The sequence below is a fragment of the Ascaphus truei genome, chromosome 8 (assembly GCF_040206685.1).
Source record: "Ascaphus truei isolate aAscTru1 chromosome 8, aAscTru1.hap1, whole genome shotgun sequence".
Lineage (NCBI taxonomy): Eukaryota > Metazoa > Chordata > Amphibia > Anura > Ascaphidae > Ascaphus > Ascaphus truei.
Genome location: NC_134490.1, coordinates 74,664,452 through 74,678,251, shown reverse-complemented (window position 1 = coordinate 74,678,251; position 13,800 = coordinate 74,664,452). Strand labels below are relative to the sequence as shown.

Sequence of the window (13,800 nt, the reverse complement as noted above, 5' to 3'; positions counted from 1 at the left end):
GTAAGAGGAGAATGTGAGAGATGCGTCGAGTGTGACCCCTAGGCAGCGTGCTTGGGCTACTGGGTGAATGATCGTACTTCCAACAGCAATGTTGAAGGTGGTAGTAGGGCCAGGTTTGTGAGGAAGTATGAGGAGCTCTGTTTTAGCCATGTTGAGTTTAAGGCGGCGGAGGGCAATCCAGGATGATATACCAGAGAGACATTCAGAAACTTTGGTTTCAACAGCAGGTGTAAGGTCGGGTGTTGAAAAGTATATTTGTGTGTCGTCAACATAGAGGTGATAATTAAACCCAAAAGATGTTATTAGGTCCCCTAGAGAGACTGTGTACAGAGAAAAGAGAATAGGTCCCAGGACAGAGCCCTGGGGTACCCCCACAGAAAGATCAATAGAGGAGGAGGTGTTAGCAGAAGAGACACTGAAAGTACGATGGGAGAGGTAAGAGGAGATCCAGGATAGAGCTTTGTTACGAATGCCAATAGTATGGAGAATGGGAAGGAGAAGAGGGAGAAGGAGACAGCTAACAATGGAGTGGTTAAAGGCAATGCCGTTACTTCCCTATCATCCACATATACTTCTTTTGATATTTTAAAAGCAAGAGCAAATTTGTTCTCCAAACAATTATACATGAATGACTGTTCATTGTACTGGTTAATGAGTTGAAAACATATAAACAGCTCGAACACATGTAAGTTTCAAATTTACAACGGCAATAATCTCGAAATTAGTCACAATTGTTGATTCTCAGATGGCTCTCTTGATGGAATGATAGATTTACAGCAACAAAAATTATATATATATTGATGTATTGTTTGTGTATGTGGCTTGTGCAATTTCCCATAGAATGAATGTTTGTTCCACAATATGATTCAGTTCACATGCTATTGGTGTCAGTTGTATTGCCGAGTAGATTCATGCTATATATTCCTTTGGAAAATAGATATATGGCATGTTATAACTATTTCCTATGAAGGTGTGCACTGGTTACTAAGCTGAGAACTTATCCCTTGTGGCTTTATATGTTTTAAATAGGTGATCCATTTGGCTAAACCATTTACTGATGACAATGCCTCTGCCATGTGCTGTATCTGAAACCCCAGAATCATTAAAGCTGCAGTTCAGTCAATATCCTGCATGTGTTTTGTTTTTTTTAATAAATCAGTTCTGTAGTAAGAAAAAATACTTTAAGCATTTTCTGTTTTTAAAAAAACAACTTTGAAAGACCAATTTTCTTGTATTCTATTTTAACAAGCATTTGCTAAGGCACTGCCCCTTCATGTCCTGTCACAAGCCCTGGCACACCCCCTTTGTCAGCCCTGCCCTCCCCCTAGCACATGTCAGTGCAGGAGTGCTCATGAATATTCATGAGCTTCCACTGAGAGAAAGAAGCAGAAGAAAAACAGATCCCTTCACTAATGATGTCACCAAATTTCCCCAATCAATACGTGGAGAACGAATTGACCTGCAGCTATACAGGTAATAGGTAATTAGCTATGCAGGTATAGGTAATTAGAGATTGCACACATGAAACTATTAAAGTAAAAAAAATAATTTAAAAAAAAAAAAAAACGACTGAACTGCAGCTTTAAGTGACATTACCCATAACTTATCTGTTCATATTGTGTTTTCCTCCTAATCATTCTAAATACAGCCATTTATTGTAAATAAATAAATAAGAAGACATGGCCAAATTCTACCTTCTAAAATGTAATAAGTAAAACTCAACAAACTTTTCCAATAAACCATGAAGCGTGTTTCTACCTACAGTTACCTGGCAATAAAAAAGTGTCAGAACCAAATGCCACGCAGAGCTAAAGATATTGTGTTACCTTATTGAGAACAACATAACTGTTTGCAGATAGTCCTTCCATTCAGTATTCCCATATTGTCATCTGCATGGACATACCGTACGTAAGAAACCTCTATAGCAGTGGTAGCCAACATATGATAAATCTCAAGAGCTGCATGTGCGGTGCTAGAGCCCTCAAATGGGCTATTAAGGAGGCTGGGCAATGAGGTAGCAAGATTGTAGAATAATGGGCGCCAGGAACTTTTGTAGTACAACTGGCATTTATTCGTGTCCCCATGGACAGGGGCCAGTGAAACACACATTAATAACGTTGTACTTTATTTTATAACAGACGTACATAAATACGTTTCTTCCACCACTGCTCAATCTTAACACTCAAATGGAGGTTCTTTGACTTAGTTGCTCTGAGTAAATGTGGGACCCACCTCCCCCCTTGTTGCTTTGAAGCCATCATAATCCGATTACTCTGGGTCCCTAAGGGAATCCTAGTGGGCCTTCCTTACTTGACCTAATACCTTCTCCTTGTTTGGGAACTGTCGTTTCCCCACAAACATGAGGAATATTAGTGCCAATTGGCAGATCCGCCGACACCCGGGAGCCCTCTTTTCTGAGGCCCTCTATGGTGCGCCATATTCCCTTCCCTTAACTATTCAGGACGCCACTCCTTTTTGGGGGGATCCTAACTTAAAGAGTACTATCCCTATCAACAACATAATAATGTGCAACACGAATAGGCTTGATCCTTCTCAATTAACAGGGGAACCATAGATATATTTTTAAAAAGAACACATTTTAGCTACTGCACATACAGTATTTAGTACTAGGGTATTATTCTCTCTGTCTCGGTCTCTGGAGTACCAGACTATCATTGTGCTCTCGCTCATGTGCCGCAGAACTTTCTCTCTCTTTGGACTCGATATGACATGCCGTGGTCAGACTCTCAGTGCTGTAGAAGAGATCAACTACAATAAATGGGACTAAAATCTTCCCCAGCACAGGAGAGCAGCATCACCACATACTGAAGGCTTTTACCCCTCCCTCTCTTTCTTCACCAAAACTCAAAACTAACTGATAACAAAACAATAACATTAGGAGTGCTGCCTCGAGGCTCAGAGTCTGTGGGGAAAGAGAGTTTTATTGGAATTTTTCTCGTGAACATTATCACACACTCCTGGAGTTTCAAATCAAAGTGAAAATATCTTTTCAACCTCAGTACTCAAATAAGCCCATTTTTTTTTTAAAGGAAACTGAATCAAGTGCATTTTTATTGGTCTGATGTCATTTGATTACTGATACGCTAAGCTCGTGAGTGATTGGTATAATTTATGCAATATTGGGGGTTTTTTTGTTGTTTTTTTTTTAGGTTTTCCTGTGTAACAAATAAATATGATTAAAATAGCTTATTTGCTCTTACACCAACCCCAAAACAAACAGAAAAATACATGTATCCTGCTTGTACGATTTCAATGAAAGCTGAATGAGTGGCTCGGTGCGTAAAGGCTCTGAATCTGAAAACAGTGGTACTGAGTATGAAGCAGGGGAGCCTGGTTCAAATGGCCGTGTCAGCTCCTTGTGACCCTGAGCAGGTCACTGTATTTCCCTGTGCCCAGTGGTGGGATTCTGCTGGTTCGTGCGAATCTGTTACTAAAATTTCACAAGTTCGCCGAACCGGTGCTTAATTCTCTTACCTTCATTCACCTGTCCAGCACTGGGCAACATCTGACAGCATCTCCCTGCAAATCCTCTCAATATTGTATTGTATGTCTTTATATAGCGCCAAAAGTGTACTCAGCGCTTCACAAAGAATACAGTACAGGGAATTAAAATGATACAGTAAGTGCAGCAAAATCAGACAATAGGAAAGGAAATCCCTGCCCCGAAGAGCTTACAATCTAAGGCTGCGTCCATAGAAGGACAAGCAGCGCTGAGGCGTGCGGACGCTCTGCGCTGAGCCCCTGCATCCTCAATGATGCCTTGAGAGGGGGCTCATGCGAGCGTCCGCAGGCGTGCTCAGGCTTTGGAGTTTTCAGCCGAGCGCCAAGCTGTTTTTCAGCGCGCTGTCGGCTGAAAACATCCAATCAGCCTTAAGCAGCGTCAACGTCACGGCGCCGTGACATTGACATCAGTGCGTCGTGGGGGCGATTGGCCCAGCGACGTCACTGCCCCGCCTCCAACCACCTCCCCCCGGCTCCCTTCGCGCACGCTGGCTCGCCTGCAAGTCCGTGCAATCGCGCTGACTGAAGCAGGCGAGCCTCAGCGTTAGCGCACCTCCGATCTCCCCACCCTTCTATGGCCCGGGCCTAAGAGGTATGGTGGGAGACTTACAGAGACAGCAGGTGAGGGAATAAGTGCTGTGTATGGCAGTGCTTGGCAACAATCAGTGGTAGGAGTGGCTGAGTGTGGGACAGTAACCATGAGTGCAGGCTGTTGGGATGCTTAACTTGTGGGGTGAGTTTTAAGGTTAGTCAGTATTAAATCAGAAGGCTAACACCATTTACAGGGGAAGAGGTGGCAGGGAGGCATGGGTGATATCAGGTGTGTGTCTTGGTTCAGGCTTAGGGTAGATCCCCAGCAGCAGGAAGGAGTAAATAGAGGGTGTGAATAGAGGATTTGTGTTGGTGCTTTTTATTGAGGGGTAAATAAGTTGTTGGGAGAGAGGTGTATACATAATGGTGCAGTGGGGAGTGGGGAAATTGGAGAGAACAGAGACATTCACAAAGTAGTGAGGAAACAGTAAGCAAAAAAAGCAATAGGGAGGGCATGGTGAGAGGCAGGAGGAGACAGTCCAGGTATTGGAGGATAGGAAGAGTACAAAGAATAATAGTATTTAGAAAATCAAGTTCTCACAGCTGCAGAGTTGTTGTTGTGCAGAGTCCAGATCTTCCTCCAATTTCAACTCCAAAATTAACTCCAGACGCTTTCAATGTTACACTTTAAAATGTTGCACAGCCATATGGCTCACAGCCAAAAGAGCCTGCCTTATATAGTTAAACACATTCAATTTACTAACAATTAAGGGAGGGGTCTGCCTATTCAGCTCATACCAGGTAGATGTTAATTTGATTAAAGTTCCTTCAGTTGTTAGATAGAAATCAGACCAGTCATACCTGTTAGAAGAGATCAGAATATTAGTCCAGATATTCAGAATGCATCCATGATTAAAGATTAATCTCCAAAATTAACTCCATTTTGGCCGTTTGACGCCCAGTTGCCATGCCAACGGGTACACCACGCGACATAACCACATCACATGGTGTCCGTTGCTATGGCAACGGGACGCTACTGTACATGACGTTACGTGATGCCGCGCGGCCATTTTGAGAAGGGAAATAGATGCCGGGAGATGCTGCCCACCGACAAGGTAAGAACCGGTTGTTAAAAAAAAATTAATCTCACCACTGCCTATAACCCAGGCACAAAAATCATAGATTGTAAGCTCTTTAGGGAAGGGACTCAGGCCCGTAAAAAGAGTATATATGCTGCTGTGTACACTGTTAGTGCTATTCAAGAAAAATCTAATAAAAGTACATAAAGCAGCAATATGTATATATATATATATATATACATGTAGAGGTATCAGTACCCATTGGACCGGTACATTGAAAGCTTCAGACACAGCGCCAAAACCACCATCCTGGACAAAGTAAGGAAACAAACATATAATCTGACACTGATGGAGAGGAGAGCCATAGAATCGCTAAAGGCCAACCACAACATAACAATCAAACCTGCGGACAAGGGAGGAGCAGTGGTCATAATGAACACCACAGACTACCTGTGGGAAGCACACAGGCAACTCTCTGATTCAAAGTATTACACCCAACTGCAGGAGGATCCAACTAAAAAATACATGCGAGAACTCAACAGGATCATTAAAACACTCCCGATCCACACAAGAGAACAAATTCTGGACCTGATACCAGCTAACCCAAAACCTGGCACATTCTACATGCTCCCTAAAATTCACAAAGAGGGTAACCCTGGGCGCCCTATTATCTCTGGATCTGGCACACTTACCGAGAATATTTCTGGCTGGGTGGAGGGCATTCTAAAACCACTTGTCAGGAACACACCCAGCTATATCCAGGATACCACCGACCTGCTAAACAAACTGAATGCCATTGGCCCCCTCCCTACAGGAACACTACTAGCAACTATGGATGTAGAGTCACTTTATACAAACATCCCCCACGAGGATGGGATTTCAGCCTGCAGATACTTTCTGGGATCGCAGGAGCCACTCACAGAGACAGTGACTAAATGCATTGAATTTATTCTGACCCATAACTACTTCACATTTGGAAATGACACATACCTCCAGACAACCGGGACCGCTATGGGTACTCGGATGGCGCCACAGTATGCCAATCTGTTCTGCGCAAAACTGGAAAGTGACTTTCTGTCCACCTGTCACTTGAAACCCCTTACATACCTTCGCTACATCGATGACATCCTCCTGATTTGGACCTCTGGCGAACAGGACCTCCTACAGTTCTATGACAACTTCAATACTTTCCACCCGACCATCAACCTCAAACTCACCCATTCCCCGGATGAAGTACATTTTCTAGACACCACCATTACTATAAAGAACAACCAACTACAGACTTCTGTATACCGCAAACCTACAGACAGAGCCAGCTATTTGAGGGACAACAGCTTCCACCCGACACACACCAAACATGCAACCATCTACAGTCAAGCCATACGATACAACCGGATATGCTCCGACACAGCAGACAGAGACCAGCGGATTAAAGCCTTGAGATCAGACTTTATAAACCGTGGATATAACCACAGAATTGTAGACCAGCAAATTCACAAAGCCACCAGAATACCAAGAAGTGATCTCCTTGAATACAAACAGAAGGAGACAAGCGACAGGGTTCCTTTGGTGGTCACATATAACCCACACCTAGGAGACCTACGCAAGATCGCCAGGAAACTACAACCCATCCTCCAGGAAGATACAAGACTGCAACAGGTCTTCCCTGAAGCACCCTTATTATCATACAGATAACCCCATAATCTCAAGAATATTATGGTGAGGAGTAAAGTATTCAGCAGTACAACTGAATGCGGGACAAAACCATGCCAGGACCCAAGATGCAAAACCTGCGCAATGCTCTACACAGCGGACACAATACAAATACCACACAAGAATCGGGAATACAAAATCAGAGGAGGGTTCACCTGTTCCTCCAGCAATGTCGTGTACCTCATCATGTGCATGAAATGCCCAGGGGGCTGCTACTACATAGGTGAGACAGGACAGGGGCTAAACAAGAGAATGAACCTGCATCGCCACAGCATCACACGCGGAACAAGAGACAGTCCTGTTGGCGAACATTTCTCTGACTCTGGCCATAAGATGAACGATCTGAGGGTTGCCATACTCAAAGGTAATCTTAAAACCCCGAAAGAGAGACGGTTGCATGAATACAAATTTATGCAACTGTTCGGGACACTTAGCAGTGGCCTAAACAGAGATCGAAATTTTATGAGTCATTACTGACACTAGCGAACTCTCTTCCCATGAGCGCTAAAGGCCATGTCTGTACATACTGTGCTATATGTCTGTGCACACACAGCTGTCTCTCACACATACTTATACTCCTTGTTTTTCCATCCCTATACACCAATAGAGACCACGTAGTATCCACACACACTTTTAGTTGTGCTACAAACTCTCACATTTCCACACCCACCCACACCATTTATATCCCTCTCACTCCACACACACCTTGTGTAGAGCACTGTTTATACTGTGGGCTCTCCATTCTTTTTTATTCACACTGATACACATACACACTCTTTCTTCACTTGCTTTCAGTTACCCTTTGACACCTCTAGCCATAAAACACATCCACACCGGGGGAAGGAGAAGCACAGATAACATTCCAAGAGACACTGTTTTTAAGTTATCCTTGCTTCATTCATTGTAACATCGCCGGAAGAAGAGATCAGTGTATCTCGAAAGCTCGCACAAATAAAAGCATTTCGTTAGCCACAGAACGGTATCATCTATTTATTTTTTGATTTTATATATATATATATATATATATATATATATACAAATGTAAATACAACTGTATGCTCATCTGCATGTCTTAGGCAGGTCTGCAACCCCGCCTTTCCCCATTATCACTAAGCACACAGCACTTCCACTGCAGCAAGGGATTCTGGGAAATGACATGCAAATGAGATATATATATATATATGCTAGATAAAACGAAAGCCGGTACATCATCTCCCCATGACTTTGCAGCTTTCTCTTTTTCAAGAGAATAAATAGATATTTCACTGTGTATTTTTGTCATATTGGATGTAGCAGTGGCTTTTCTGTCTTTGTTGTACATTTGGCCACGCCCAGTAGCACTCCTGACCCATATGTAGCCATGCCTGGGTTGACTACCAGTCTGCCCTCCTGTTATGTACGCCCTGGTAACAGTGCAGGCAGTGACAGGACCAATCCTGGGTTTTCCCCACAGAAGCAGCTTCCTTGAGTGACAGAGGAGGAGGTGGGACTAGACCTGTGTTTTGCCCAATCCTGGGCTCAGACTTGGTACCCTCTTCCCTTGTACTTAAGGGGCTGCACCACTAAATTGTTTCAGTGCCTCTGCCCACTTGAGAGAGGCTCGTACACACAGAGGTGTCTGTGCATTGGCACCTTCTGTTCCTCTTCCCCTTGGGGGTGTAAGGAATCGGGGAACACGTCCTTTGCGACGTGTTCCCTCCTTACCTGTCATCACACAGACCTCCACTCTGGCACCAGCGCGTCGCGCCAACCCCCGCTCTGCTTACAGAGTCCGCGCTCACGCGCAGCTCTTCTAGAGTGCCATGGAGCTTAGCTCCGCCCCATTGAACGCGCTGCACTTCTCTCGCATGCGGCACGCACACGTGACGCCGTGCACCGCTCCCCAGCTGCGTGGAAAGTACTCATCTAGCCCACTTGTCTCCTGCAGCCAATCCTTGCCTCCGCAGAGGCCGCGCCTCCTCTCCGCCTCCCTTGCTACTGGTTCCTTTGTGCTATAAATACCCTGCAGTTCCATTCCTGCTTTGCTGAGCATAACTTGTTGTAGCCTTGAGCTCCTGTGTCTCTTGTGCCTTGCTCCTATTCTTGTGTTCCTTCCTGCAGTTTGATTCTACGTGTACCGACCCGGCTTTACTTCTGAACCCCTCTGGATTTTGACCCCGGCTTACCCTGGACTTTGCGGACCTTCCCAACACAGACCACGGCTATACAGACTTCCACGTTTCTGACCTCTCCAACCCAGACCACGGCTATACGGACTTTGACGATTCTGACCTCTCCAACCCAGACCAAGGCTATACGGACTTTGACGATTCTGACCTCTCCAACCCAGACCAAGGCTATACGGACTTTGACGATTCTTACCTCTCCACTCCAAGACCTTGGAAAGTATCAGGACTAACCCACTCTCTCCTACCCAGTCCTACGTTAACAAGGGAGGTGCCTGCTTCGCATGACAAAAAATATTTCCAGGTATGAGTCCGAGATAGAACCACTACCACCAAATATAAAAGACAAACTGATAAAGATCCTGAGCACACATGGACACATCACTGACGCAAACATCAGCCAGGTTCTACACCCATCTGTGCAGAAACTGGACTTGCGTGACTGTGACATCTCCGACACTGCTCTGCAGCTAATTTCTCACTGCAAGCAGCTAAAGAAAATAATTTAAATTCCTGCAAAGGGGAAGAAAGAACATCAATTACGTCAGAAGCGAGGAATCTATTAAGTCGCGTGTTTGCTGACGGGCTAAGACGGCGCCTGCAAGAAGCCCATGCGGTGACTCCATCTCTGCGGTGCCGTGATCCGGATTTTCATACGGTCACCGTGGACCCGCACTTGGCTTCAGTGTGAGTTTCCGTCTCCCCCTGCCAGCTCTAGACAGTCTTCAATTGGTGTTTCACTATACACTACTCAGGATTAACTGTTCTGTTTTAATTTGTTTATTTCTGTCTTATTGTTTTTTATTGTGTGTTATGCTACTCATGGATTTAGATTTAATATACTGTATGTATCCTAGGGTTCACGTTTATTGAAACTGAACCTAGCTGTATAACCATTGTAACTGAGGTGGGGTTGGATCCCCTCAGTAATATTTTTATTAATAAATGACACTGTTTTAATCCCTGGTGCGCATTGTGTGCACTTTTTCTTCTACGTTGACAATCCGCCTGCCAGGCACGCTTCCGCTGCTGTGGGTGCGTGGTTCTATACTTCCCCACCTCAGTACCGGGGTCCTGTCTTGCTCGTGGGCAGCGCAAGCGTTACAGGGGGAGAGTGAGTGATACCGTACCCCTGGTCCTGCTAGAGGACTAGGGAAGAGTAAGGACTGTTTCAGGGGCCCTTGACCTGGAGTGTAGGTCTAGGGACCATCCAAAGGTTGCAGACCTGTGTGTGAGCTGTGCTGGGCAGGCGGCCATTTAACTGTGCTGAAACAGAGAATAAAGAAGTTCCAGTTTAATATACTCCGACATAGAGTGCAATCTTTCTGAGGGGAGTGGAGTTATTCTTCGGCAGGACATTGCCTTCATATATCTGGAGCCTGCAGCATATGGAGGCGCTGTACCATCAGAGATAATAACCCATGATGTATCTCAGAAGCCTGTCCTCTTCTCCCCAACAACATTGGCGGAGACTCAGGTCTACTGTGAGCCAGCAGGTATGCACCACACACTGTGTAATGGCAAAATCTCCCAGTGCGTGGGGGGAAACACCGTTAAATTATCAAAAAAGACAACACAGAGATATGTAGCGCTCAGGTGGAAATAAGTGATAATATAAAAATGATATATTATAACTAATATAATTACTTATTAAAAATAGCAAACATTGATCTTAACTAAATATTACAACAAACCATAATGTGATAGTGATAAAGGATAAGGCTGAGGCCCCAGTACCTCCGCTGCACGTGCTCCCGCGAGACTAGCGGTGCGTGCAGCCGATTCCCCGGTCTGCAGTGAGCTGCAGGAAGAGAGACCGGTGGGGGCATGACGGGGGCGCAGCTATGACGTCATCCGGCAGGTTCGCCCTCATTGGCTGAACCGCCGGGGGGGGCGTGGCTTAGCGCTCCATCGCGAGTCCTGCTCTCAATTCTATTGAGAGCAGGAGCAACTCTTGCCACAGCGCTGCGGCCCCCCCTTGCAGCGGGCCCGGCGCCATTGAGGGAAGGGCTCTCGTCCCTGCAGCGTCCGCCACAGCGGGCACTGCAGTATCCAGCGGGGACCAGGCCTAAGTCCTCGTCATTTTGCTCAAGTACATTCTAAAGATTCTAGGGGGCTTAGAATCATGGGTATTGAGAGTATCCCCAAAACCAAACTAGGTGGGGATAGGTTTAAGTCATTATGTATGAGAGAATCCTTCTGGATTTATTCTCTCGATACACTCTCACCCCAAGGTTTGAATGAGTGCTTGGACACAAGCACACTGGTTTAGTCTGTTCTTCTTCTGCTGTTCTTTGCCTAACTGCTCAGGTCACTATTTTTGATCTCTCCCCTTGTCTTAGATATTCAGAGCTACCAAATAGGAAGGGTTCTGTTGTCTTTGGAGAGTTTCCTTTGGAATAATTAATTCTAATTTTCAAATAGGTGCTTATACTCAAGATTAGAATCAATTCCAGTTCCATCTACAGTATATTGATTTTTGTTATAGAATTTTATATATTCAATTGCACTCAAAATTATTAAAAAAAAAATTATTATTAAATATAATTATTATTTCCTTGTATAGGATTGCTTATGTATTCATATGTTTCCTTTTTTTTATATATTTGCATAATTAAGTCAAATGACTAATGTATAGTGTTTGTTGGTGTTGTATTGTTCCCACTACACACAGGGAGTTATATATATTTTGATTTGATGTTATAGGAATTATTAGTTAAAATCATTTATAGATTTAGGTTCCATTTCAATTGATCAATTTTTCATATTTGATGAATGTAGGATTGGTTTCAGTAGGATACTCTTTTAGCATTTTATGCATCGGGAGTGTTTAAATTAATTTAATTAATTGGTTGGGATATTCTTAGTGTTTGGTGTGAACAATCCAATTTATTATGATTTATTGTCAAGTATTATTGTTTATTAATGTTTATTTAACCTTGTAAACAACCGATTTGTGGTGAATGAGTAACCAAGGAGTGAGAATAGCTCTACATCGTTCAGCCTATTTCATTGGCTGCTACTGACCAATTAGACAACCCCTGACGAAGTCGCACAAACGTGACGAAACGCGTAGGGCTGGTGATGTCATCACGTGTTGGTGCGTGCACGTGGAGTCCTGGGCGTCCTAGTGTTCCAGTCAGCCAAATTTCAGTGCTGGTAACTGATCTATGCAGGAGCAGAGGACGCGGAGGCACTGAGAGCTATAGCGAACTGGTGCCAGCTTGTGACAGGAGTTGGTTGCTGCGGTGAGCTGATTAGGTGCACCCTACCTATCTTGGACTCCCCCACCCCTGTTGATGTCTTCACACAGAGATTTCTCTCCCATGTATGGTTGCTTTTTTTAATCCTGTAAGTGCATTTCCTTTGGGCTGCAGTTTTTAATAAATGTACTCATTTGTTTAAACAGTTACAGGCTATGGAGCTCGCGCTTCTGTTTGTTTTTTGTTTATATATATTATATATATATATATATATATATATATATATATACATACATATATATATATATATATATATATATATATATATATTTATTATGTGGTATGTTTTGGGGTTTCTTGAGCTTGCTGGGATTCTGTGTGTTTATTAACTTTTTCTAGCTGGTCTCAGCTGTTTGGAGGTTAGTGGCCCCTCCCCCCCAGGGTTTAAGCCCCACTTTCCAAGTTAGCAGGTCTTTTTCATGCTGATGGGTTTAGACAGATCCAATGTGATCATTCTCCCTTCAATTAGAGGTAAATTAGAATTTTAATCAGGTAGTGTTAGGACCTGCTAATGGTCATGCCGTGATGTGACTTGCAGGCTTATAATGCTTTGGTTAAAGGGTTTTACTAAATTACCCTTTTTCAAGAGAATATATAGGTATTTGACGGTGTATTTTTGTCATATTGGATGTAGCTTTAGTTTTTTCTGTCTTTTGTTGTACAGTATACATTTTGGCCACGCCCAGTAGCACTCGTTTTGACACATCTATACATATATTATGTGGTATGTTTTGGGGTTTCTTGAGCTTGCTGGGATTCTGTGTGTTTATTAGCTTTCTATTGGATGCTGGAAAATTCCCTGATTCTGCTGACATTTTGTGCCACGGGAGCAGGGGCAGTTCGCCCTATCAGACAATCGGGCTTGCCCTGGGGGCCGGTGGACTGGTGCTGTGGCTCCCCAGCATCGGTGGCCGGCGTCTCCCCAGCTCCCTATGCAGCAGCCCGGGGGTCACCATCTGTAATACTCTCCCTCCTCCTGTTGGGGCTGGAATCCAACTTCCGCCCTGACCAGAGGGAGCTGCAGAGTCCCCGAACCAGCGCACAACCGCTCCTCACCCCAAGGTAAGACTGTTGGTCGGGTGTGTAAGTGTGGTTGTGTTGGAGTGAGTGTTGGACTGAGTGAGAGGGGGTGTCTCTTTCCTGCTCCAGAGCGGCATCTTCTCCTGCAGCGTCATGTTGTTATGGCAACACAACATCAAATGGCGCCGCAAGTCACATGATGATGCGTTGCCATGACAACATGACATCACATGATGACGAAAGAGGGCCGCTATTAAAGGAATTGCCCGGTTCCTGCAATCCGCCCCTGATCGAGAGCACATATTTCTGGCGGGTGCCTGCCTGCGGTAACAAGGCGATCCACATAACAGCTACACGATTCAGGTAATGCATTTATTTAAAATCTCGAGCCGCGGGGATTGCCACTTTCCGAGTTTCAACTACCAAACAAAAAGCCCCAATGCTTGTCTGGGGGTCACATTTAACCTCAAACATGCTTTTCCTTTCCTTCTACTGTGACAGTACACT

The 13,800-nt window shown here is 44.4% G+C and overlaps 1 protein-coding gene across 3 annotated transcripts in view; it reads right to left on the bottom strand.

Moving 5' to 3' along the window:
• Nucleotides 1-13,800, bottom strand: part of ADGRA1 (adhesion G protein-coupled receptor A1) — a 692,353-nt gene that overhangs the window by 561,455 nt on the left and 117,098 nt on the right. The window lies entirely within an intron of this gene.